This window comes from Pelophylax lessonae (assembly GCF_965119305.1).
Source record: "Pelophylax lessonae genome assembly, chromosome: 8".
Lineage (NCBI taxonomy): Eukaryota > Metazoa > Chordata > Amphibia > Anura > Ranidae > Pelophylax > Pelophylax lessonae.
In genome coordinates, this window is record NC_138775.1 from 240685627 (window position 1) to 240711027 (window position 25401).

The window sequence follows — 25401 nt, forward strand, 5'->3', positions numbered from 1 at the left end:
TCTATCTATCTAAACGGTATATATTAGGGTTGCCCCGATATCAGTCTTTTAACGGCGAGTATAAGTACAGACACTTTTGCACTGCAATTTGAGTCTATACAAAATAAATGGGCTCAAAACAATGGTTGGGACAAGCAATAATGGTGTTCATTTTAGCATATTGATTTCTGTAATGCTGGTGTTTTCATTTAAGGATAGAAAGAGGGATTAGCTTTAAATTGGCCCTATGCCCAGAGGATGCACAGTAAAATATTTACATATTTTGAACAAGTTATTACATGCCTTTTTAAAACAAGCCCTCATTCACCTTCGTTGCTAAAGGCATTGTGGATAAACAAAAGTTCACAACAGAGGCACTGAAATCTCAGCCTCTGTATTATTACTTTTTATTGCAACAGAATCAAGGCAGCCTGTCAGCCCTATAACATACAGAAGATGTTACTTAGTAGATACTGTAGAAGAAATGGCAGTTATATTCAGCATTTTAAAGTGGTGTAGTGCTTTTTCTCACCAATAGAGGGCTAGCATTCAGTAAAGAAGCTGAAAGCTGATGGTAGACAACTCTCTCCTATAAAATTATTTTTCAAATAACCAGAACTATCATATGTGTAGGAGTAAGTTCTATGCTTGCCTACAATTTATGTAATGTTTACAGAGACACCATGATTAATTCCATATAATAAAACAAAACTCTAGAAGGTAGTTTGGAACAAACTGACTTTGTCAGGGGTTACTGTGTGTTTGCTGGAAAAAAATAATTTCTATTAGAATGGTATGCATTTAGCCAGAACTAACAAGGCCTGTATGACATTATCATTCTATATGCCATGTGCATCCGATGCACACAAGGCCCGAGGCTCCATTCACACCTGAGTGTCATTTTCTTCTGGTGTTTTTTCAGCATCTGACAATTCAATATAACCTTAGTTGAAAAATCTCCTTTCATGTTGTCAGTGCCTGTCTGCTGGCTGTCTCTTTTTACATTTTTCTGGATTCCCTGCATGCCTGCAGCTTCTCTTCTGCGGTTTACTTTCCATTTCTAAGGACTACATGTCCCATGGTACATTGCTGCCTTCAAGCAGTGATTCCTGTACTGACTCCGCCTTCTGAAACTCCTCCTCTCAGCACCTCTGTAATTCAGAAGGCAGGCTCTTTGAAATGTGTGACACAGCAGTGCCTACTCACAGGGAATAGTGACTACGTGTCACAGAATTCAAGGAAGTAAATGTGTGGCTCCATAGACACACACAATGAGCAAACACATTTGCCCCTATAGCAAGCAGCTTGGTATTGGGGCACACGGAACAAAGGAGGAGCCAAGTTTGCCAGCAGGGAACCCCAGAAGAGAATCGGACCGCAGAATACAATTGCACAGAGCAGGTGAATATAACATGTTTATTATTTTAAATTAATGAATGCCTTTTGTTAAAGCAGGCATACATTTAAACACTAAAATATATTGTAAAATGTATCATATTATTTAAGTTTTGTAATCTTTTTAAGTTTAAAGCTTTTGTTAACCTAATACTTTGGAAATCTCCAAGGCTCTTATTCAGAAACTTCCTGCAGGGCCACCATTAGGGGGGGATAGCCCATTCACATGTAGGGGGCCCGGGCGTCCCCTAGGGCCCAGCCGTCCCGAGGGGAATGTTGGTGGTAAGGTCCCAGGGGACCCCATACTAAAGCTGTGTAAGGGGCCCCAATATTTCTGAAGGCTGCCCTGACTTCCTGTTATAGGGTGACAATGCTTTATCTTTTATTTGCTGTCCTGAAACTTCACTCTAAAACAAGTGTAACAAAATCAGCGCAACCTCTTCTACTCAAATAAAATATCAATATGTGACTCCAATTGAACCAAATACCAATAATGTAGCAAAAACAATGCAAATAAATAAAGTGCCTAATCCTAAAGTGAACTGCTGCTCACACTCTTCAATGTTTCCACACCATACACCCAAGTTCGTATAAATTATATACAGTGCCTTGCGAAAGTATTCGGCCCCCTTGAACTTTGCGACCTTTTGCCACATTTCAGGCTTCAAACATAAAGATATAAAACTGTAATTTTTTGTGAAGAATCAACAACAAGTGGGAAACAATCATGAAGTGGAACAAAATTTATTGGATAGTTCAAACTTTGTTAACAAATAAAAAACTGAAAAATTGGGCGTGCAAAATTATTCAGCCCCTTTACTTTCAGTGCAGCAAACTCTCTCCAGAAGTTCAGTGAGGATCTCTGAATGATCCAATGTTGACCTAAATGACTAATGATGATAAATAGAATCCACCTGTGTGTAATCAAGTCTCTGTATAAATGCACCTGCACTGTGATAGTCTCAGAGGTCCGTTTAAAGCGCAGAGAGCATCATGAAGAACAAGGAACACACCAGGCAGGTCCGAGATACTGTTGTGGAGAAGTTTAAAGCCGGATTTGGATACAAAAAGATTTCCCAAGCTTTAAACATCCCAAGGAGCACTGTGCAAGCAATAATATTGAAATGGAAGGATTATCAGACCACTGCAAATCTACGAAGACCTGGCCGTCCCTCTAAACTTTCAGCTCATACAAGGAGAAGACTGATCAGAGATGCAGCCAAGAGGCCCATGATCACTCTGGATGAACTGCAGAGATCTACAGCTGAGGTGGGAGACTCTGTCCATAGGACAACAATCAGTCGTATACTGCACAAATCTGCCCTTTATGGAAGAGTGGCAAGAAGAAAGCCATTTCTTAAAGATATCCATAAAAAGTGTCGTTTAAAGTTTGCCACAAGCCACCTGGGAGACACACCAAACATGTGGAAGAAGGTGCTCTGGTCAGATGAAACCAAAATCTAACTTTTTGGCAACAATGCAAAACATTATGTTTGGCGTAAAAGCAACACAGCTCATCACCCTGAACACACCATCCCCACTGTCAAACATGGTGGTGGCAGCATCATGGTTTGGGCCTGCTTTTCTTCAGCAGGGACAGGGAAGATGGTTAGAATTGATGGGAAGATGGATGGAGCCAAATACAGGACCATTCTGGAAGAAAACCTGATGAAGTCTGCAAAAGACCTGAGTCTGGGACGGAGATTTGTCTTCCAACAAGACAATGATCCAAAACATAAAGCAAAATCTACAATGGAATGGTTCACAAATAAACATATCCAGGTGTTAGAATGGCCAAGTCAAAGTCCAGACCTGAATCCAATCGAGAATCTGTGGAAAGAACTGAAAACTGCTGTTCACAAACGCTCTCCATCCGACTCACTGAGCTCGAGCTGTTTTGCAAGGAGGAATGGGCAAAAATTTCAGTCTCTCGATGTGCAAAACTGATAGAGACATACCCCAAGCGACTTACAGCTGTAATCGCAGCAAAAGGTGGCGCTACAAAGTATTAACTTAAGGGGGCTGAATAATTTTGCACTCCCAATTTTTCAGTTTTTTATTTGTTAAAAAAGTTTAAAAAATCCAATAAATTTCGTTCCACTTCATGATTGTGTCCATCTTGTTGTTGATTCTTCACAAAAAATTACAGTTTTATATCTTTATGTTTGAAGCCTGAAATGTGGCAAAAGGTCGAAAAGTTCAAGGGGGCCGAATACTTTCGCAAAGCACTGTATATATGTATGTATATATAAACAGTGCAGCGCAATTCATTCATGTAACATAACTTAAATAACCTGTGGAAAAAATACCATACACCTAATGAATAATAAAAGTCTCTCTTAGTCTCTTGACCATAATATGTTTGAAAGTGTCCTTCCATCAGCGGCGATCTTCAGGGATCCTCAGCAGTGGAGTGATCGGCTCCTGCTGCCATCAGTCAGACTGCTGGGAGAAGAGTTTGGGGACATGGCTTGTCAGTGCTGTATGTCTGTAGATGCACACAGCTCAGCTCAGGGAGGGAGCACGCACAGGTGTCACCTTAGCACATGGCTAGCTATGGAGATATCTCCAAACGGGGCTGGTGACAGTGACTTTGGGACCCCTGATTACAGGAGGAAATGGACATTTGTGAAGAAGATGAGCTTCTATCTATCTATCGCAATGTTTATGGGAATTTCCTAAAAGTAGAGACCTTTAAAGGTGGAACTCCAGGTGGACATTAAGTTTTATTTATTTGTATGTTCCACCATTATTCTTTTAATGAAGCCTGCTCTTAGCATGCATTAGCTGCAGGAGGACTTGCATTGGGCCAGGAAGTGGCAACAAAAAGGCTGGAGGAGATCATCAGCACTGAAAAATGGTTTAACCAGTGTTTTCTTAAAGAATAAACTGTAAGAATTGTTTATAGAATAAAATATTTTAGCAAACCAAGCATTAGGATTTACATCTATTTTTTTAACTAGGGATCCCATAAATAAGCCATTATTCATATTGAGAGATGGTCTTTTTGAAGCCTGTGGCATCAGGCAGGAAGCTTGAAAGCACTTCCAGCCTGACATTTAAGGTCGCACAGCGCAAAAGAGAAATTCTTTCCAAGCTTTGAGAGCACATGTAACAGGCTTTGTCATAAACCAACATCAGATTTGCTTCTTCATAAACATGGAAATCTTTATAAGCCACCTCAGTGATCTGCACTCATTTCTCTCCACTTCATACACAGAGTTCTGTTTTCATAAAAGACTTAGCCCATGTCCTGAAAAAACCCTCCTTTCCAATCCGTAATCACTAACTTTACTTTTTCTTGCAGCTCTGAGTTGCCAACATTTTTGTACACTTTAAAAGAGGTTGTAAACCCTCTTTTTGAACTTGTACCTATAGGTAAGCCTTTAATAAGGCTTACCTATAGGTACTGTATATATCTCCTAAACTTGCACCGTTTAGGAGATATTACTTTTAATGCAGCTGATGACGTCATCGGGGCATGCGCTCTGAAGGAACGGCCACCGGTGCCGAGTCTTCAGAGTCCTGTGCTGTGAATGTAAATGATCAATAAGGAATATCAAACAACATTGATAATGCAAACCAACTGTATCATCAGCTAAACCTGTCAATGTTATTGCAACATACATTAACTTATGACTCTAGCTGAAGACCTCTGGAATCAAGTCCAGCAATATCTAATCCTTACTAATAATGACTCAATATTATTATAACAGGTCCCCTTTGAGACAACAGGTGCTGAAGTCCCTCTCCTAGCAAGGCCTTGCTAAAACTTCGCCAGCAGTTGGAGCTCTTATCACTAGTCAGCGCGATGTTTGTAATCCCAAGGTAATCGTGTATCTAAGATCCTATCTGCAGTCAGCGGTCACAGATGATTTATACTTGCTCTTAGGATTTCACCAGGCACTCTTCCACTTGTTAGTGTGCACATCAGTGGCGGCTGGTGTATATGGGGCGCAGGGGCGCCGCCCCCCCATCCATGTGTCCGGCCCCCTAATCTGCATGCAGGGCGCCGGACACATGGAGCTTAATGGGGATTTTTTTTTTTTTTTTACATTACCTGATTAGAGCCAGAGGCTCTAATATGGCGATGCAAAGGGTGGAGCCGGGGCGCAGAGCTGCGCGTCCCGAGCCCACCCATTGTGTGACAATTGCCACACCGATCCTCCTCCTGGCCAATCAGGAAGCGTGTCCGATATGCCATTGGCCGAGGATGAGGCGGGACTGGAAGGACTCGTGGAGACGCGCCGGAGGACAGAGTGAGGAAAAGCCGCTGCGGACTGAAGAGAAGCCGCCGCCAGGTAAGTGCATTGGTCTCGGGGGGGGGGAGCCCACACTGCAATTGAAGGGGGCACACTGTGGCGCTCTGCAATGATTGGGGACAATGATGTGGCGCTCTGCAATGATTGGAAACAATGCTGTGGCGCTCTGCAATGATTGGGTACAGTAAGCAGTGCCATCCTAAGAGCATTAAAGTAACCCGGGCAATCAGTGCACCGGGGCCCTGCCTACACAATCACCCACCAGAATAAAAAAGCTAATTATTGATAAGGCTATATTCATTGGTACAGCAGTGCCAGGCTAATGACAGCTTCCAAGTTGGGTGGCTGGGTCCGGTGAACACACACACATACGGGAGTCAGACTCGAGTGTCCTGTGTGTGCCTGTTCCCGTGGAGGTGAACAGGCATTCCTGTAGTTGTGGGCTCCCACTCCACGGCCCAAGTGGCCTGACAGCAGTGTGGGGCTGACAGGGGCTTGCCACCTGCTAAGTTCGGTGGTGGAATGCACACAGGATCTGGGACCAATGCTTAGCTGGGGCTGGGTCGCTGGGCAGGTGGGTCCCCCAGGCAAGTGGGGCCCCTGGGCAACTGCCCAGCGTGCCCATTCGGTAAGATGGCCCTGACAGTAAGTATACGTTGAAAATTGCTTTGCATGTACCAGCCATTGCAGGCCGTAGTTTTGTGAATTGGGTGACCACACAGGACATCTACAGGGGCCTCCACAGTTGTAGTATGTTTCAGTTATCACAGATAAAATAATTTTAACATACTGTGTATTGTGCGGCCACCTAGACCTATGAATGATCTCACAATCAATAGAGTACTGGGGAGGAGACAAGCGTCACTAACAGATGCTGCCAACACTGCTTATCTCATAAGGAGATAACAGTGATCAGGAAGGTTTCTGATTGACTCTTCCTGGAGACAAAGCGTGTCTGGCATGGTCCTCCTACAAATGTGAGATAAGCATCCAAAAACGTAATTTATGTCTGTATGTTATACGACTTCTTAAGCCTTTCAATTTTTTATTTGTGCCAATTACACCACATCTCTTCAAAGTATTGGGAGCATAATAAGTGGTAGGACAACAAGGCAGTAGTGCAGATTGTCTGCCTACAATTTTTATATTATTAAATGGTGGTAAGCTTACTGCCCTTTAAAAAGTGATCCATGGTGAAGTTCTGTATAGCATTGGCTGACAAGCGTTCAGGAGGTGTTACTGCCCCACCTCCTGATGTCTGTTTTTTTTTTTTTTTTTTTGGAAGATGAAAATACATATACATATATGCACAAAATGTCACCATACCAGAAGCACCATAACAGTTACAAACATGTTACAACCGGCAAAGTGACAACCAATACATCAATACTTCCACTCAATTAGTAGGAAATCACCCACAGAAAGACTCAAAGATGGGAGGTCTGCAAATGAAAAATGTTAGCAGCTTTGCCAAGGGGAGGGATGGCAAGCAAGTGGATAAAAGTGTATAAAAAAAAAATAAAAAATCAGAATGACAGAAAAAGAATAGAGAGTAAAAAAAAAATAGGGGGGGGGGGTGTAAGGAAGGCAGAAATGTGTCACCCATTCTGTGGCCAGAGTCTCCTTGTGAGTATCTGAGAACTGGAACTGGCTCCAGTAAAACCACCTTTTAAGAAACCATGCTCCCAGCATGAGATCCTGATATCATTTACTGCCCTGACTCACTGACCTACCATGGAGGTTAAATTGGATTTCCAATTGGTTGGAATATTAGTCTTGGCACATTTAGAAGATAGATTACAATGGAGTGACGATATTTCCGTTTTGGCAGAGAACTAATGTGTAAAGGCATGCAGCAGGGTCCTCTGAAATATATATATATATATATATTTTTTCCCAATTAAAAAACTTTTATTGAGAATTCAATGCAAACATTAACACATATCATAAATATATAGATACAAGGTATCTCCACATCTCCAACAACTAGGACATGCCAAACAGCAATTTTTCTTTCGGTCTGAGCCTCAACTGCGAGCCAAATGCTCATCTTAATGGTGCTGCCTGTCAGCCTCTGCAGCCCATCCTAAAAATGCTATGGCTGCAAAGTGTATATATTGGGTTGGGTGGCTGGGGGTGGTAAACTGTGGCTAAGCTGTCTGTTCTTACCCCCCCCCCCCCAGCCACCTGTGTGAAAGAGCCCTAAAGCTCAAAAATAAATTAAGCATATCAAACTTTTTACAAATACATCTTCATGACAAAATTAGACTACCCACAAAGATGAAATATTTCATATATATCCAGTTTATTACAATTAGCTGTATTAGTAGCATTTTGGAAATTATAATATGTAATAACGTAGATCGGTGGTGCTCAACCTGTGGTCTGCAGGCCACATGTGGCCCCTGGAACCCTCTGATGTGACCTTCAACCTTAAAACAGGGAAGCACATGCCCTAAGTCAGCAACCTGTTGATTGTGATCTGGGCTTGCCAACCTGCCATCTCACAGCATCAGAGTCAATCAAGCCGGTGCCAGCAGCGCAGGAAGCAGGTGAATGTGGAGGGAGCAGGAGCCGCATAGGCCAATGCTTCCTCTTTATCGCTGGCTCCTGTTCCAGGTGGAGTGATACCAAGTGCACTCCACCTGGGACCCTTCTAACAGCCTAGATGCAGAGAGTGATGCCCACAGAAGCTGTAAAAGGAAAACAAGGTCAGTGTATTAAACATCAAATAAACTGCACTTTAGTAATGGGCATGTTAGCACCTATAAAAGGGTTAACAACTTATAGGCTGCTTTCACACTGATCCGCGTGTGCACCACAGTGCACCTCTGGCTTTACTGCAGGTTAGCTGCACTGAGCCATAGACTTCTATTATATTTTACAAATTTGGTGCACTTTCTGAAAGTGTACCACACCCTAAAGATATAATGGAAGTCTATGGCAAAGCATAGCGTACCCGCAGGAAAGCTGCAGGTGCACTGTGGTGCACCCCTGGTGCGGGTAAACTGCAGCGCATCAGTATAAAAGCAGCCTTAAAGGGGGCTCAGGACCAGGGCCTCTGATACGGCAATACAGCTGGTCCTGTTGTACTGGGCCCAGGCCTCATCAGCTAACCAGGGGGGCCCAGGGAAGCTTTATTGTTCATTTCTACCTAAACCAATAAACTGAATTTACTAGACCACACCCCCACACCTACTTGCTTACCAGGTCCTAAATTACATTGCCCTGAGCCCTATCACGTCAACAGAGAGGCCCAGGAGGTGGGAGCAGAGGAGGGACTTCTTTTTCATTTTCGAGGCGTAGGTACATAAAGTCAGTGCCGCTGTCCCACTGCACCTCCGGGTCAGAGGTGGGGTTAGGGGGACCCCGTCAGGACAGTAAGTACAGGGCCACATGATTTATGACAGCAACCCTGCTCAGGACAGTAAGGGCTCATTTACATTGGCAGTTTGGGGAGGTGGTAAAACTCCATAAATTAAGATGATTTTAGCACACACCCCAACCAATTGTGTGGCTTCAGGGGTCATAATGGCGAACCTGCCCCATGCTCCCTGTCACATTCTGTTTTACATCTGGACAGGAGGGGCAGGGGGGCAGCATATACAGGAACCCATCCTCTCCATTTTCCTCCTCCAGCTGCAGGAGGAAAATGTTCATTGTGCTATTCAAAATAACAAAAATTAACCCAATTCATTTCATTGTGGCCCATGACTGGTTACCAAATCACATAAAGCATAACTCCACCTAAAAGGGAAAGTTCCTCTTTAGGGACTCATACCCAGCTCTTCTTGCACAATTGGCACTTTTGAGGAGCGGGGGGGGGGGGGGTTGTTCAGGCGCAGTGGGCCACCCGGTTTTGAAGCCGCAAGCTGTCACAGCCGGGATGTCCATAGTGGAGATGCTGGCGCCGCCAAGGGAGGACAGAGAATGAAGACGGATGCGGTGAGCTCACCGCTGGACTGTGGCATAGGTAAGTGGCTGTTTTTTAAAAGTCAGCTGCTACACATTTTGTGGCTGCTGACTTTTATTTTTATTATAGGTGGCTGGAGCTCCCCTTTAAATAGGCCTCACAAAAAGCTTAGCACCCCTGACATAGATGTAAACCCTTACTGCACTACAAAAGCTAACTGCTCATGTATGTCTAGGGGCCGCCAGCTCCTCAGTACTGCTTGACCGATCCTTGCATCGTCTTTTCCCCAGCACCTTGGCAGTCGGCTGCCTCTGACTTCATCAATAGCGATAGTCCTGCATCGGATGTGAGGACGCAGAGAGGGTAGGGTATCGCTGTCTGGTAAAGGGCATGGAGGATCCATTATATAAAATTGTTTTTATCATCCCATATACTAAACAAGCATTTAACCCTTACAGTGTAGGTGCAGCCCCATTGCAAGGAAGGACTTTTACTTCTTCCAGAGTTGGGTTTTAACCGCTTAACTACCGCCTGCCGCAGTTATACTGCGGCAGGCAGCCGCTCCTGCGCGAATCGCCGTAGGTATACGTCGGACGTGCGCCTGCAGCTATGGGGTAAGCGCGCACCGCCGGTGGCGTGCTCCCGCCCCCGCTCATCAGCGGGGATCCCGATGCACAGGGCAGGCGGCTCCGATTGCCACCTGACACCTGTGATCGCTCCCCGCTGAGAGAGAAGGACAGACAGCTGTTGTAAACACAGCTGGCCGTTCTTCTCTCTGGAATGATCACAGAGTCCCTGTGATCCTGCTATATAGGATCACAGGTCTCTGTGGTCATTTCACAAGCCACGCCCCCCAAAAGTTAGAAACACACCCCTAGGTACACATTTAACCCCTTGATCACTTACTGTGTTAATCCCTTCCCGGCCAGTGTCATTATTACAGTAACAGTGCATATTTATAGCACTGATTACTGTAGTAATGTCACTGGTCCCCCCAAAAGTGTCAAAAATGTCAGTCAGGGGTACGATCTGTCCGCCGCAATGTCACAGTCCCGTAAAAAATCGCAGATCGCCACCATTACTAGTAAAAAATAAATAAATAAATAAATAAATAAAAAATGACATAAATCTTTCCCGTAGTTAGTAGACGCGATAACTTTTGCGCAGACCAATCAAAATACGCTTATTGCGATTTTTTTTTACCAAAAATATGTAGCAGAAAACAAATTGGCCTAAAATGTTAAAAAATTTAGATTTTTACATTTTTTGGGAATGTTTATATAGCAGAATTTGAAAAATATTGTTTTTTTTTCCAGAATTGTCGCTCTTTTTTTGTATATAGAGCAAAAAATAAAAATCGCATAGGTGATCAAATACCACCAAATAAAAGCTCTATTTGTGGGAAAAATGGACATCAATTTTATTTGGGTACAGCGTTGCACAACTGCGCAATTGTCAGTTAAAGTAACGCAGTGCCGAATCGCAAAATATGGCCTGGTCGTTAAGGGGGCAAATCCTTCCGGTCTTAAAGTGGTTAAAGGGCATGGAGGATCCATTATATAAAATTGTTTTTATCATCCCTTAGACTAAACAAGCATTTAACCCTTACAGTGTAGGTACAGCCTCATTGCAAGGAAGGAATTTTTCATTCTTCTGGAGTTGGGTTTTAAATGCTTATTCACACCAGCCCTGTTGGACAGTGTTGCCCAACGTGATCCCAATGCAAAGAAGAAGCTTTCCATTGTATAGGGCCTGTTCACATCACTGTGCTGCATTGGTGTGTGTTGCAGTAAAATGATGCAAGTATCTATTACAAATATTTATATAGCGTGACCAATTTCTGCAGCACTTTACATATATATCGTACATTCTCTGCTCTCTAGGAGCTTACCATAAAGTCTCTACCTCTCATACTACATTTTCTTGCAACACAGCAAGTTACATTGAGTGGCAACATGTCGCAACGCACTGCTACACATAGACATGAATAAGGTGTAATTTAAATACGGTTAAACAAAAGAAAGGACAGCAAGCACCGCAGTGTGCTGTAACAGTGCATTGCAGCACACATTATGCTTGCCATAAAGCACTCCTGCTGGTGTACACAGCCCATAAAGTGATGTGGAGGTAAAAATATCAAACTGCGCTAACTGGATAAGTAAATGAGCCGCTAGCACATCAACTGACATAAGTTGAATAAACCATAAAACAAATATAAGTGCAGTGCTAAAAACATGGCGTAAAACTTAGCGAAGGAGTAAACATATAAAAGTGAGTCCCAGGTGAAAAAAGCAAAAATCTCCAAATCCTTGGGTGACGTTTAAAGATGAGATGATCCCACCACCAAGGAAGACGATAAATGCACCACCCCTGGAGGGTATGGACCCAATATACCTTATAGCAAATGGGTCATACAGGCTGGTTTCCCTATGATTATGATTATGTCTGTGATGATGAAACGCGTCAGTAACGTCAGTATTGCCATCTAAACACTGCATTCCCTGATTGTTTTTCACTGGATGTCTATGAGTGTATTCCTGTTCTTTTTTGCAATAAATCCAAACAGTTTTACACTATGTCGGCTTTGCCTGGCTTATCCCTTTTCATGTTTTCATGAGGGATTTCCTGGCATCCACAAATGAAATGCTCTGACCACCTTATGGAAACCTTGAGTGATTCAACTACTTTTGTGGAGTTTTCAGTGAAACCAGCCTGTATGACCCATTTGCTAAAAGGTAGATTGGGTCCATACCCTCCGCTGAGCGCATTTATTGTCTTCCTTGTTGGTGGGATCATCTCATCTTTAAACGTCACCTAAGGATTTGGAGATTTTTGCTTTTTTCACCTGGGACTCACTTTTATGAACATTTATATGTTTACTCCTTCACTAAGTTTTACACCATGTTTTTAGTGCTGCACTTATATTTGTTTTATCATAAAGTAATGTGAAAGGGTAGAAAAAGAGGAGAACAGCATTTTACAGTGACCCTATGACTACACATAATATAAATTCATTTTTGGGAGCCCATGTGTTGAAATGCTGCTGCAGACATTGCACACTAGTGTGTAGAATACTGGCTCCCACTCCACACTATGTGGTTCCTTCCACTAGCCCACTCACTACAGAACCTACAGGACTTACAGATCGGTGTTAACAGACCCTTCTAGAATCAAGTGCTGCTGATCTCCTTCAATCTCTTTCAGGCACTTTCTAACCTACATGTCCTCTCTACAACATTAGCTGCACGTCATTGCTCTAAGGCTCCATTCACACTTGTGCGACTTGTCATGCAACTTTGGACATTAAAGTCGCACCACAAGTCATTCCCCATGTTTTCCAATCATACCCATTCATATATATGCGACTTAAAGTTGCAGCAACTTCAAAGTAGTTAATGCACTACTTTGGTCCGACTTTTATGCAACTTGAGGGCCATAGACTTCAATGGTAACCCTCAAACGTTGCATGAAAGTCGTACCTGAATATTGTACAATGCAACAGTTTTCTATTAGTCAAAGCCAAAGTCGTATCCAAGTTGCACCCATCCAAAGTTGCATCAAAGTTGCACTTAAGTTGCACTCCAACGTCTGGGCAACTCTGGAATCCTACAAGTGTGAATGAAGCCTAAACCAGCTTTCTGATAGAGACAATGGTGGACCAGGCCTACACCATGTGTAGTGTGTTAGGGTGGCAACATAGAAGCACAAGTAGGAAATATTTGTCACCCAATGCCTAAACAATGTCCTCTTTATGGCAGAATCCCTAGGTATTCTTTTAGCCCCGGTTCACACTGAGGCGACCTGTGAGGCGACCTGGTCGCCTCACAGGTCGCCGTAGGTCGCCTCCCATAGGGAAGCTGCGGACCCGTTCTAATAGGAGCGACACAAGTTGCTCCGACTTAGAAAAAGGGTCCGGAGCTTCTTTGGGGCGACCAGGAGGCGACCGCCATAGACTTCAATGTCGCGGCGTCGCCCCGATGTGAACGGGGCCTAAATAAAATATGCATATGTAAAAGATTGAAAACATTTGAAATTACAATAACAGTTAAAGTGTTTGTAAACAATCACTTTGTAAAACAACCCATTCAGTTTTAAATATAAATGAAAGGCAAAACATTTTTTTATAGATATAAATATACATTATAAATACCTTTTTTCCCTTTGTTTATAAGTGATGACATTGGCTTTGCTCTCAGTTGTATAGGAGCTGGGAGAGGAGAAGTAGCAGCACACTGAGCTTCCCAGTGAATGGCTGTGCAGCGGGGGCGTGTCAGGACAAGTCTGATCATTGATGGAGAGCACACTGAGTTCCCAGCATAGCTAGAGAACTGACCACGATGTGCTCTCCTGCTTAGTGTGGTCAGTTTTTAATAGAAAAGCAGAGAAACTGGCAGGAACAGCAGGGATTTCATATAAAGGAACAGGATATTGTCTCATACAAGTACACGGTACAGCAGGCACATATCAGGAATATAAAGTGTTGGGGTAACAAACGCTTTAAAGCCTACTGTATACTTGATTTCTTTGATTGGGGTTAGATCTACCTTAATCATTATGTGTGACAAAACTCAGCAATGCTAGAGCAGGCTGACATCACATTACAGAGAGCTTAACAGCATATTGAGAAATATTAAGTGCCTGAGAAGCAGTTAAAGCAGAGTTCCGGCCTCAAAAACCGTTTTAAACGAAAAATACCCCTATAATACTAATCCATCGCCCTTTACAGAACCGCTATTCTCAAACTTACAAGGTGTATAGTATTGGATTTTAGTCAAAATCGTACTTTTAAAAACGCTGTCTGAGCGCAGCCATCTTGGATGTGGGCATCTGAAGCTGCAGTGTAATCTGCTGATTCCAGGGAGAGTTCTGGGAGTTCTTCCTGATTCCAGCCTCCTGGGAGTGATGACAAACCGCTCCCAGGATGCAATGCAAAGGCGGAAGTGATGTCGTGGCCGTAGCCACAGAGGGGGGAGGAGGAAGAAGTACAATCAAAAATTCCCTGAAAATAAGGTAAGGGACCCCCGAAAAAAATTTAAAATGCCCAATTGTTGATCATCATAGCGAGCACTCCAGGAATCACTAAAGTTGCAAAATAGGCCGGAACTCCGCTTTAATATATCATTGAGAATGCATCAAATTACATGTGAATAGAATGCTAGGCTACATTTTAAAACTATGAGGTTTTTTTTTTTTGCTGCGACTCCTCGGGAGAGATTCACCCTATTTTTCCCAGTCACCAATGCCACTAGAACTGCTAGCTGAAATATCTTTGAAAAAAAAATTCCCCTTTTCAACTTGGAGTACGCAGTTCTCGTAGCTCCCAGCAGGGCTGCTGTTAGAAATCACGGGGCCCCGTACAGACTACCTGGCAGGGCCCCCCCAAGAAAATATTAAAGATATGTTTAGCTAAAATTCCAACAAAACCACTATTAGCAGACACAAATATAACATAACTCACATAATTCCTGCTAAATCTAAAAAAAAAAAAACTATGTTAAATAAAAAAGAAGATGGGATGAGAAAAATATACAGTCTGGGCAGTTGGAGCTCAGTGATCAGAGAGACAGAGAGAGAAACAAAGTTACAATTTACAAATAAACTCCTGAGCAGAGATAAGTGCTGTGGGGGCCACACAAGGGAGGGGGATTAGTGAGGGACGATTGTCTCTTTCTCAACACATAAAAGCTGATAGCAGGGAGAGGGACAGATCAGATTCAGGTGCTGGAGGAAGATTTCTATATTTGTTGTCCATCATTAATCCCCCTCTCTGTGTGGGCCCCCCTGTGTGCTCGGGCTCCCTACAAGAGGGCTGGTGGTCCCCCCCTATCAGCGGCCCTGGCTCCCAGACCCCTTTGCTTTGTGCCATGGCTTTGTTTATAGACAAAGCCACATTAGACCCACTTCCAAGTGTGACATTTTGATGACTTTATTGCTAAATGATTCTATGTCACTGCCATGGTATAGTTTATCAACAAAGCCAATTATTACCATGCTAGTGCTGACATGTATTGATCATGGCATCATTGACAACTGCCACTGAATGTATTATTAGAGTACAAAAAAAAACCTTTTTAACCACTTTACCACCGGAGGATTTTGCTGTCTTACGTCTGGGCCACTTTTTGCGATTCGGCACTGTGCGACTTTAACTGACAATTGCGCGGTCGTGCGACGCCGTACCCAAATTAAATTGACGTCCTTTTTTTCTAACAAACAGAGCCTTCTTTTGGTGGTATTTGATCACCTGTGCGATTTTTACTTTTTGCGCTATAAACAAAAAAAAAGCGTAAATTTTGAAAAAATAACAATATTTTTCACATTTTTTTATATGAAATTCCCCCCCAAAAAAATGTAAAAATCTAAATTTTTTAAAATTTTTGGCCAATTTGTTTTCTGCTACCTATGTTTGGTAAAAAAAATCACAATAAGCGTATTTTGATTGGTTTGCGCAAAAGTTATTGTGTTTACTAACTAAGGGAAAGATTTATGTAATTTTTGGTGTTTTTTATTTTAACGAGTAATGGCGGCAATCTGCGATTTTTTTTGCGGGACTGCGACATTGCGGCGGACAGATCGGACCCTTGACTGACATTTTTGACACTTTTGGGGGTACCAGTGACATTACTGCAGTAATCAGTGCTATAAATATGCACTGTTACTGTAAAAATGACACTGGCAGTGAAGGGGTTAATTTTATTGGAGAGGGAGGGGTTAATGTATGCCTGGTGCTTACTGACGTGTGTGGGGGGAGGGGACTATGTGACACAAGGACAGATCCAATCTGCAATCTGACCCTGCCTGTCACTTCGGAGATCCGCCCACTTGTGTTTACACAGGCGGGCGGATCTCCACACTCGATTCCCCGACGATCGGGGAAGAGCAGCGGCGATCGCCGCTGCTCCTCCCCTGGCCCGACTCCCGCAGTGACTGAACACAGCGGGAGCGCGCCGCCTAGAAGGGGGAGGGTCTGCCGACGTAGGTCTACGTTGTCAGACCTACAAGAGCCACTTTGCCACAGTAGCATCAACGTAAGCAGCGGTAAAGTGGTTAAAGACAAGTTCAGAACAGTTTTAAGGACTTTCCATCCATTTCTAAATACGCTCCAATATGGAGTCTCTCAAATATAAAAGTAAGGACCGCACTTTACAGAGGGGCCATGATGAGGTAGTGCAGCTTCTACATACTGTATATCTGTAACTGTTTGCAACTAAAACCTCATTGTTTTAAATACAAATTTTTAAACAATACTATTTTGTTTTTTTGTTTTTTGTAGACTAGCCTGTAGGCTGCATTCACACTTGAGCGTAGCGTTTTTTACCGCGATTTTAACCGCAATTTTTACCGCGATTTTTACCGCGATTTTTACAGCGATTTTACCGCGATTTTTTTCAGGCGTTTTTCATTGGCATCTATCAAAAACGCTGGTAATCAGCCCAAAAAGAAGCTCATGTACTTTTTTCAGCTACAGGCGTTTTGCAAAACGCTCAGATGTGAACAGGGGCCATTTAAATGAATGGGGTTTTACTTGTTGGGCGTTTTGGAAGCGTTTCTTTTGAGCGTTTTTGGAGCTGAAAACGCCCAGGTGTGAATGGAGCCTAAGTGTGATAGGAAAACGTCTAAATGTCTGTTTTTTCATTTAAAGGAGTTTTCCAAACCAATTTTGCTTATCCCTCTGGGTAATTGTTTGTTTGTTTTTTTTCAAATGTCTCCCTCTCCCATCTTGAAATGGAATTTGTAAATGCAATGGGCACTATCTGCTTTTACCAATCTATACATGCACTTACCATGACCTGTGACATGCACTTACTTGACCTGTGCCATGCCCTTACCATGACCTGTGCCATGCCTGTACCATGACCTGTGCCATGCCTGTACCATGACCTGTGCCATGTCCTTACCATGACCTGTGACATGCCTGTACCATGACCTGTGCCATGCCCTTACCATGACCTGTGACATGCCCGTACCATGACCTGTGCCATGCCTTTACCATGACCTGTGCCATGCCTGTGCCATGACCTGTGCCATGACCTGTGACATGCCTGTACCATGACCTGTGCCATGACCTGTGACATGCCTGTACCATGACCTGTGCCATGCCCTTACCATGACCTGTGCCATGCCCTTACCATGACCTGTGACATGCCTGTACCATGACCTGTGCCATGCCCTTACCATGACCTGTGACTTGCCTGTGTCATGACCTGTGCCATGACCTGTGACATGCCTGTACCATGACCTGTGACATGCCCTTACCATGACCTGTGACATGCCTATACCATCACCTGTGACATGCCTGTATCATCACCTGTGCCATGCCCTTACCATGACCTTTGCCATGCCTGTACCATGACCTGTGCAATGCCTGTGCCATGCCTGTTTCATGACCTGTGCCATGCCTGTGTTATGACCTGTTCCTTGCCTGTACCATGACCTGTGCCATGACCTGTGCCATGCCTATACCATCACCTGTGACATGCCTGTACCATCACATGTGCCATGCCCTTACCATGACCTGTGCCATGCCTGTACCATGACCTCTGCCATGCCTATGTTATGACCTGTGCCATGACCTGCGACATGCCTGTGCCATGACCTGTGACATGCCCTTACCATGACCTGTGACATGCCCTTACCATGACCTGTGACATGCCTGTACTATCACCTGTGCTATGCCCTTACCATGACCTGTGCCATGCCTGTACCATGACCTGTGCCATGCCTGTGCCATGACCTGTGCCATGCCCTTACCATGACCCGTGACATGCCTGTATCATGACCTGTGCCATGACCTGTGCCATGCCCTTACCATGACCTGTGACATGCCTATACCATCACCTGTGACATGCCTGTACCATCACCTGTGCCATGCCCTTACCATGACCTGTGACATGCCTGTACCATGACCTGTGCCATGCCTATACCATCATCTGTGCCATGCCTGTGCCATGCCTGTACCATGACCTGTGCCATGACCTGTGCCATGCCCTTACCATGACCTGTGACATGCCTATACCATCACCTGTGACATGCCTGTACCATCACCTGTGCCATGCCCTTACCATGACCTGTGACATGCCTGTACCATGACCTGTGCCATGCCTATACCATCATCTGTGCCATGCCTGTGCCATGCCTGTACCATGACCTGTGCCATGACCTGTGCCATGCCCTTACCATGACCTGTGCCATGCCTATACCATCTCCTGTACCATGACCTGTGACATGCCTGTACCATCACCTGTGCCATGCCTATACCATCATCTGTGCCATGCCTGTACCATCACCTGTGCCATGCCCTTACCATGACCTGTGCCATGCCTATACCATCTCCTGTACCATCACCTGTGCCATGCCTATACCATCACCTGTGCCATGCCTGTACCATGACCTCAAAGTCACGCAATTTTTTAACGCGTTTTTTCCCACGAAGCAATACCTATTACATTTTTATTTTAACGCCCCCCCAAAAATTTTGAGCACCAGCCGCCACTGGATTAAAAGATAAACAAGCAGTATACTAAGTGAATAAATCGAAGTAGGTAATATGCATCTTTCTTACAGAGAATGGCTCTCATAGGTGTTAGAAGGGGGTGGGAGCAGTTTTAAGATTAGCTAGCCCAGAATTCCACTTTAATATCACTATAAGATTTGCATTTCCTTGGTTCAAATCTGAGTCTTAGAAACTATTTCCATGTATGAAATCTATGTAACATCACTGGCAGTGGTCACAAAAATCCACCTCTTTCCCTTTAATAGATTGGATTTGTAAATGCAATCTGCAGTAACTATTATCAGCGATTGAATATGTATAGTTCAGCTTTGGAGGTTGGAGTCACTATACATGTTACAATCTGGCCGTACAAATTTTGTACAACAACTTTTAGATTTACCAAATCTAAGTAATATGAAGATCTATGTACTCTATCCAATCAATTTATATCCAATCAGACAAGCCCTTGCACTACATAGTTGTTGGTAAATCCAATGGAGATTGTGCAACCAGATTGTGACAGCAAGTGTGGTAAGCTTAAGGCTCCGTTCACATCTAGGCGTTTTTGGGGAGTTTTTCTGCTCTAGGATCAGCTCTCAAAACGCCCAACAAGACAAATCCTATTCATTTCAATGGCCCCTGTTCACATCTGAGCGTTTTGACGCAGTTTACAAAACGCCCAACGCTCAAAAAAGTACATGAGCTTCTTTTTGGGCAGATTACAGGCGTTTTCCATTGGTATCTATTCAATCAAAAAACGCCTGCACAAAAAACGCCTGTAAATCGCGGTAAAAATCGCGGTAAAATCGCGGTAAAAATCGCGGTAAAATCGCTGTAAAAAACGCGCGAAAACGCTACGCTTAGGTGTGAATGTAGCCTTAGACTTACCAAAATGATGTAAAATGAAGACATCCCTAAACAATTAATTGCATTTGTATTAAATCAGGCAGACTCTACTATATAGTTGCTGGTAGATCTAAATGAGATTGTAAAATCAGATTGAGCCCCTGTTCACATTGACTGCAGCATTGAAATCGTGCAACTTCATCTGAAATCGCACGACTTCAAAGCCGCATCTCAGTGCGACTTCTGGTGCAACTTTGAAGACATCTGTGTGGCTTCATGCACAGATGTCTATTGAAGTCTCACCAGAAACCACTAAACGTAGTGTATGTACTAAGTTTTCAAATCGATGCGGCACCACAAAGTCAACGTCACATCGATTTGAACACTGCCATTGCCGGCAATAGGATGCGACTTGTCATGCGATCTGACCTGTCAAAATCGCTCCAATGTGAATGGGGGCTAAATAATGTATGCTTAGTTTAAGGGCTCGCTTACACTCACTTTGCTTCCTGAAGAACGATCCATATTGAATTGCTCTTCAGAGAGCATTTGAGAGAAAGTGAAGAGGTGTTGTATCGTCTCTTCACCACCTGTGTTACTCTTCTAATTGCTAGACTACTGAGCTACAACTGCATGCATCCTGCGTGGCAATTGCAATGCATCCCCATTCACTTAAACGAGGGGGTAGAATTCATGCCATGGCCACCAAGCAAGGCATTGTGACTGCAGCGTACGTACACCCCCGGTCACTGCTTCTGCAGTTAAAGGGGGAGTGGTTGAGGGGCAGTAAAAATGCGTCAGAGTTTTACTGACCCCCCCCCCTCAACTACAAGTGTAAATGAGTCCTTAAAGTGTTGTTCTGGCCTCCCCCTCCAAAAAGTAAAGGTCAGCAGCTACACATATTGTAGCTGCTGACTTTTAATATTAAGACACTTACCTGTCCTTGAATCCAGCAATGTCGGCACTGCAGCTGATGTTACCATCAGCTGTTGGGTGCCATTGCCAGTAAGGGAACCGGTAGTGAAGCCTTGGGGCTTCATGGCCAGGTCCCTACTGCGCATGCGCAAAGCGCGCTGCGCTCGGTTGCTGGCCTGGAGGGAGGCGAAGGGGGCTGAACTTCTGACGTACCTCGCCGGGGTGAGGTCTGACGGAAGTGGGGACAGGGTACCTGTCAAAAACAGGTACCCGCTCCCCCCCCCCCCCCAGAAAAGGTTCCAAATGTGGCACCTGAGGGGGGAGGAGATAGATGAGCAGTAGTTCCACTTTTGAGTGGAGCTCCACTTTAACCGGTTGCCGACCGCCGCAAGTACATATACTGCGGCGGTCAGCCCCGGCCAGGAAAAGTGACGTATATATATACGTCACTAGCCTGTCAGTTGCTTGTGAGCCAATAGCGGGAGAGCCCCGGCTCGTTCCCTGGGAAGTCCGTGCGTGTGACCGGCGGACCCGATGTGCGCCGGTCACTCGCGATCGTCCTCCGTGAAGGGAGAAAGGCAGGCGGCTGATGTAAACAAGCCGCCTGTCATTCTCCCCTGTGTAGGAATGGTGATCATACGGTTCTACTATGTAGGACCGTTGATCACTGTTCCTACACTAGTAGCCATGTCCAATCACAGTAAGAAGCACGCCCCTAGGGACACACTTAACCCCTCCTTCCCCAATAAAGTTAACCCCTTCCCTGCCAGTGTCATTTTGCAGTAACAGTGCATATGTATAGCACTGATTACTGCAGTAATGTCACTGGTAACCCCAAAGTGTCAAAAATGTCAGTGAAGGGTCCGATCTGTCCGCCGCAATGTCGCAGTACCGCAAAAAAATCGCAGATCGCCGCCATTACGCGTTAAAAAAAACACCAAAAATTACAGAAATCTTTCCCTTAGTTAGTAAACGCAATAACTTTTGCGCAAACCAATCAAAATACGCTTTTTGCGATTTTTTTTACCAAACATATGTAGCAGAAAACAAATTGGCCAAAAATGTTAAAAAATTCTGATTTTTACATTTATTTGGGGAATTTCATATAAAAAAATATGAAAAATATTGTTATTTTTGCAAAAATTACGCTCTTTTTTTGTTTATAGCGCAAAAAGTAAAAATCGCACAGGTGATCAAATACCACCAAAAGAAAGCTCTGTTTGTGGGAAAAACAGGGCGTCAAATTTGTTTAGGTACAGCAAAAAAGGCCCTGGTCAGGAAGGGGGTAAAATCTTCCGGGGCTTAAGTGGTTAAGCTCACCACCCACATTACAATATGATTATACAATCTCCTTGATACCTACCACCAACTATGTATTCCAAGGGTCTGCCTGATTGGATACAAAGCAATTGGATAGATGAGGTAGGTCCTTATATTACGTAACTTTGGTAAATCAACAGTCGATTGTACAAAGATTGTATGGTCAGATTGTAATGACTATGGTGACCCTTATAAAAACTAGCTCCATACATGATCTGTAACATCAGTGGCTGTGGCCACAAGAAATGTAAAAAAGGATTTTTTTTTTTTCCTTTTTTTACATTTAACACAAGGAGCAATAAATCTGTCAGTGGCAGCTACTCCTTTCTAAGCCACTGTAGCATGCACCTTGCACAGCACAGACAGGGTTAATGGCAGCTCTCCCCCTGGGATGCAGAACTGGGTGGCTTAGATACACCCTTCTGACGTTCTGACAGCTGGCCACGCCTGGAAGGGTTTGCTCCTTGTAAACCTGAGCTGATTATATGAAAGGGGATTTAAACCAGAAGAGAGAGAGAATGGAAAGTTGTGTAGGAGATATGACCAGGGCTGATCACTAGGAGGCTGGGATCTGACTGCTGCTTGCAGGGAGAGCTGGAGCTGCCAGCATTACAGTAGGGTCAGATAGACAAGACTAGAGGGGAGATTTCATTTCACACCAAGGTGGGCTCAGAGGAAGACAGACGTGTCTCTCAGCAAAATAGCATCCACAAGGAGGCTCCCAGGAGACCAAGGTAAGAAAGTTTCCAGATAACCTGTAATAGCTGCTGGGGAACTACAACCCCCAGCAAGCACATACTGCTCTGCAGGTGCTACTCAGGTCCCTGAATCCTGCTTTGTTCCATTGATCTTCTTTAAAAAGCTTTTTTATTTACTGATCTGCACAGTGCGTAAGGTATGTACAGAAGGAGTTTGCTTAGTCTATCCTGATACATCACAAAGCTGTTCTGTTAAACTCACCACACAGATTATACTCTAATTGTAAAATGTATTTTAGGTTTATAAACAACTATGTAGTGCAGGGATCTGCCTCGTATTACATTGCTTTGTTAATTTTAAAGCTGATTGTACAGAGATTGTATAGTCAGATTGTTTAATGTATGGTAACGCTTACATAATGATTTTAATTTGTTATTGCTACACTAATTATTGTAAATATGTTTGAAATTGGGCTCTTTGCTCATGCTACTTATTTAGCTTTGCTGAGGTATTGCTAATATAACACAGTTCACATATGTATATAAAGCTATTAATACTGTAGCCCAGCCATTCTCAACTAGGGTTCCTCCAGAGCAGCCTTTTTCCCCCCTTGAAACCATGAAAATGTAAAGCTTTCAGTTATTGGGGGATTCCCTGCCAAAACCAAATGATCAGGGATCAGTGGGATAATTGGTGTTTGCACTCGTGGTCAGTGAGAAGAATACCCCTATTTCAGTGGTGGTCCAATTTGCCACTCTTACAGGGAGATGAAAAGATTATTGGTGCCATGTTGCTGGCTCTGCCAACTGGCATTGGCCTAACAGTGATGGCGAACCTTGGCACTCCAGATGTTTTGGAACTACATTTCCCATGATGCTGAGGCACTCTGCAGTGTAGGTAAGCATCATGGGGAATGTAGTTCCAAAACATCTGGGGTGCCAAGGTTCACCATCACTGGCCTAGAACTATGCAGGCACCATCAAATGGGAGGTCAATGAGCCACACCTCAAGGAACCACAAAAAACCTCTGGAGAAACACTATGGTTCTACCGAATCCTGGTTGAGAATGGCTGCTGAGGGTGTTAGGGGTCTTTGAGCTGTGGCTGATTGGCCTCTCAGGATGATGCCTGTCTAAAGCCCCATACACACGCATCGATAGTTGGCCGTGAATTTTCGGCCAACGTCTGATCTGCTGATTTTCGGCTTGTTAGTATGATGCTTTCGACAACCAACTCCGACTTTTTGGCCGAAAAAAATCTGGTGTGCAGGCTATAAAATTTTTGTTGGCCGTCAACATAACGGTCGATTTTCCGTCAGTCAGTACAGATTTCGGCAGACAAAAATCTGATGAGCAAGACTGGGCATGCTCAGAGAAGAAAAAACACACGGAAAGTAAACCAGCACATGACATCACTTCTGAAGTTGGTTTTTGTTGGCCGAGAAAATTTGTGCGCAGTCTAGAGCACATTTCAACCGACACAACAACACTGGACAAAAGACGTCCGATCGGTTGGCCGATAATCGTTGCGTATGTACGAGGCATTAGGGCCACTTGAATGAGCCCAGGCGGGTTCAGACACAATTCCCAACTCATATAAGCTATCCCACCAGAAAGCTGTCACTGCAGACAGCTAATTATAAGTGGTGGGGGCAGGGCTGGCCCAAGACATTGTGCTGCCTGGGTCCAAGAATAAAATGCTGCCCCCCCCTCCCAAAAAAAAAATCACACCCAACAAAAGGCCCCCCACATCCATTATTTTGTATAAATTTAAAATGTAGAAAATATTATGTATACATTTTATCTTCTTCCATAACTCACAACTGGACCGGTCTACCACACAGCCACTGTCTATCCTCAGTCCTCCTGTCACTCCTGTGTTTGTGGTGCCCATTACCCTAGAAGATCCAGCCTGCCCTGCGTGAGATGGAGTGCGCTGACGTCATTGCGCACACCACGATCACGTGAGGGACGTTCCCCGGAGGAGACGCTCCGCCTCCTCATGCTCATCAGTTTGCACTATGGACGGCAGTATGAGATTGGAAAATGTCATCCATAACTGCCCGCAAACTGATGACACACAAAACTGCTGGGAAAAAAAATCTTTGCCGCCCCTCTCCAAGTACTGCCTGGGTCCAATGGACCCAGTGGGACCTATGGTAGGGTCGGTCCTAGGTGGGGGCACTCCTCTCCCCTCAGCTGCACATACACAAAATGTGGAGATTGGCTCCACCACGTATGATTGGCTGTCCACAGTGACAGCTTCCTAGCGGGATAGCTCATTCATGTTCAGACGTTGAACATGCCTGATTCAGAGATTGCTAAATGCCGCCTCCGGACACAGAAGCACTTTGTGCCATGGCTGCATGCAAACTGGCTGATTAGCTGAAACCAGTTTGTGTGCAGCAAGAAGCTCTGCAGGAACGTGTCCAGGGTCAGTCAGAGCCTCTATTTGCATGTAACCCCCTTTAGATGAGCAGCTACATGCAAACATTGGTGGCAGCGGCCATTGGTGTGTACAGAATACAATTCTGACAGCTGCTGCTGTTCACACACACTGTACGCATGCAGCCTTTAGAAC

At 44.2% G+C, this 25401-nt stretch overlaps 1 protein-coding gene across 1 annotated transcript in view; it reads left to right on the forward strand.

Moving 5' to 3' along the window:
* Positions 1 to 22580: 22580 nt before the first annotated feature.
* RAB3B (RAB3B, member RAS oncogene family) overlaps positions 22581 to 25401 on the forward strand; it is a 164315-nt gene continuing 161494 nt past the window's right edge. The window contains exon 1 of the mRNA XM_082266680.1: positions 22581 to 22857. The gene's annotated coding sequence lies outside the window, so the exon portion shown is untranslated. The remainder of the gene's footprint in view (positions 22858 to 25401) is intronic.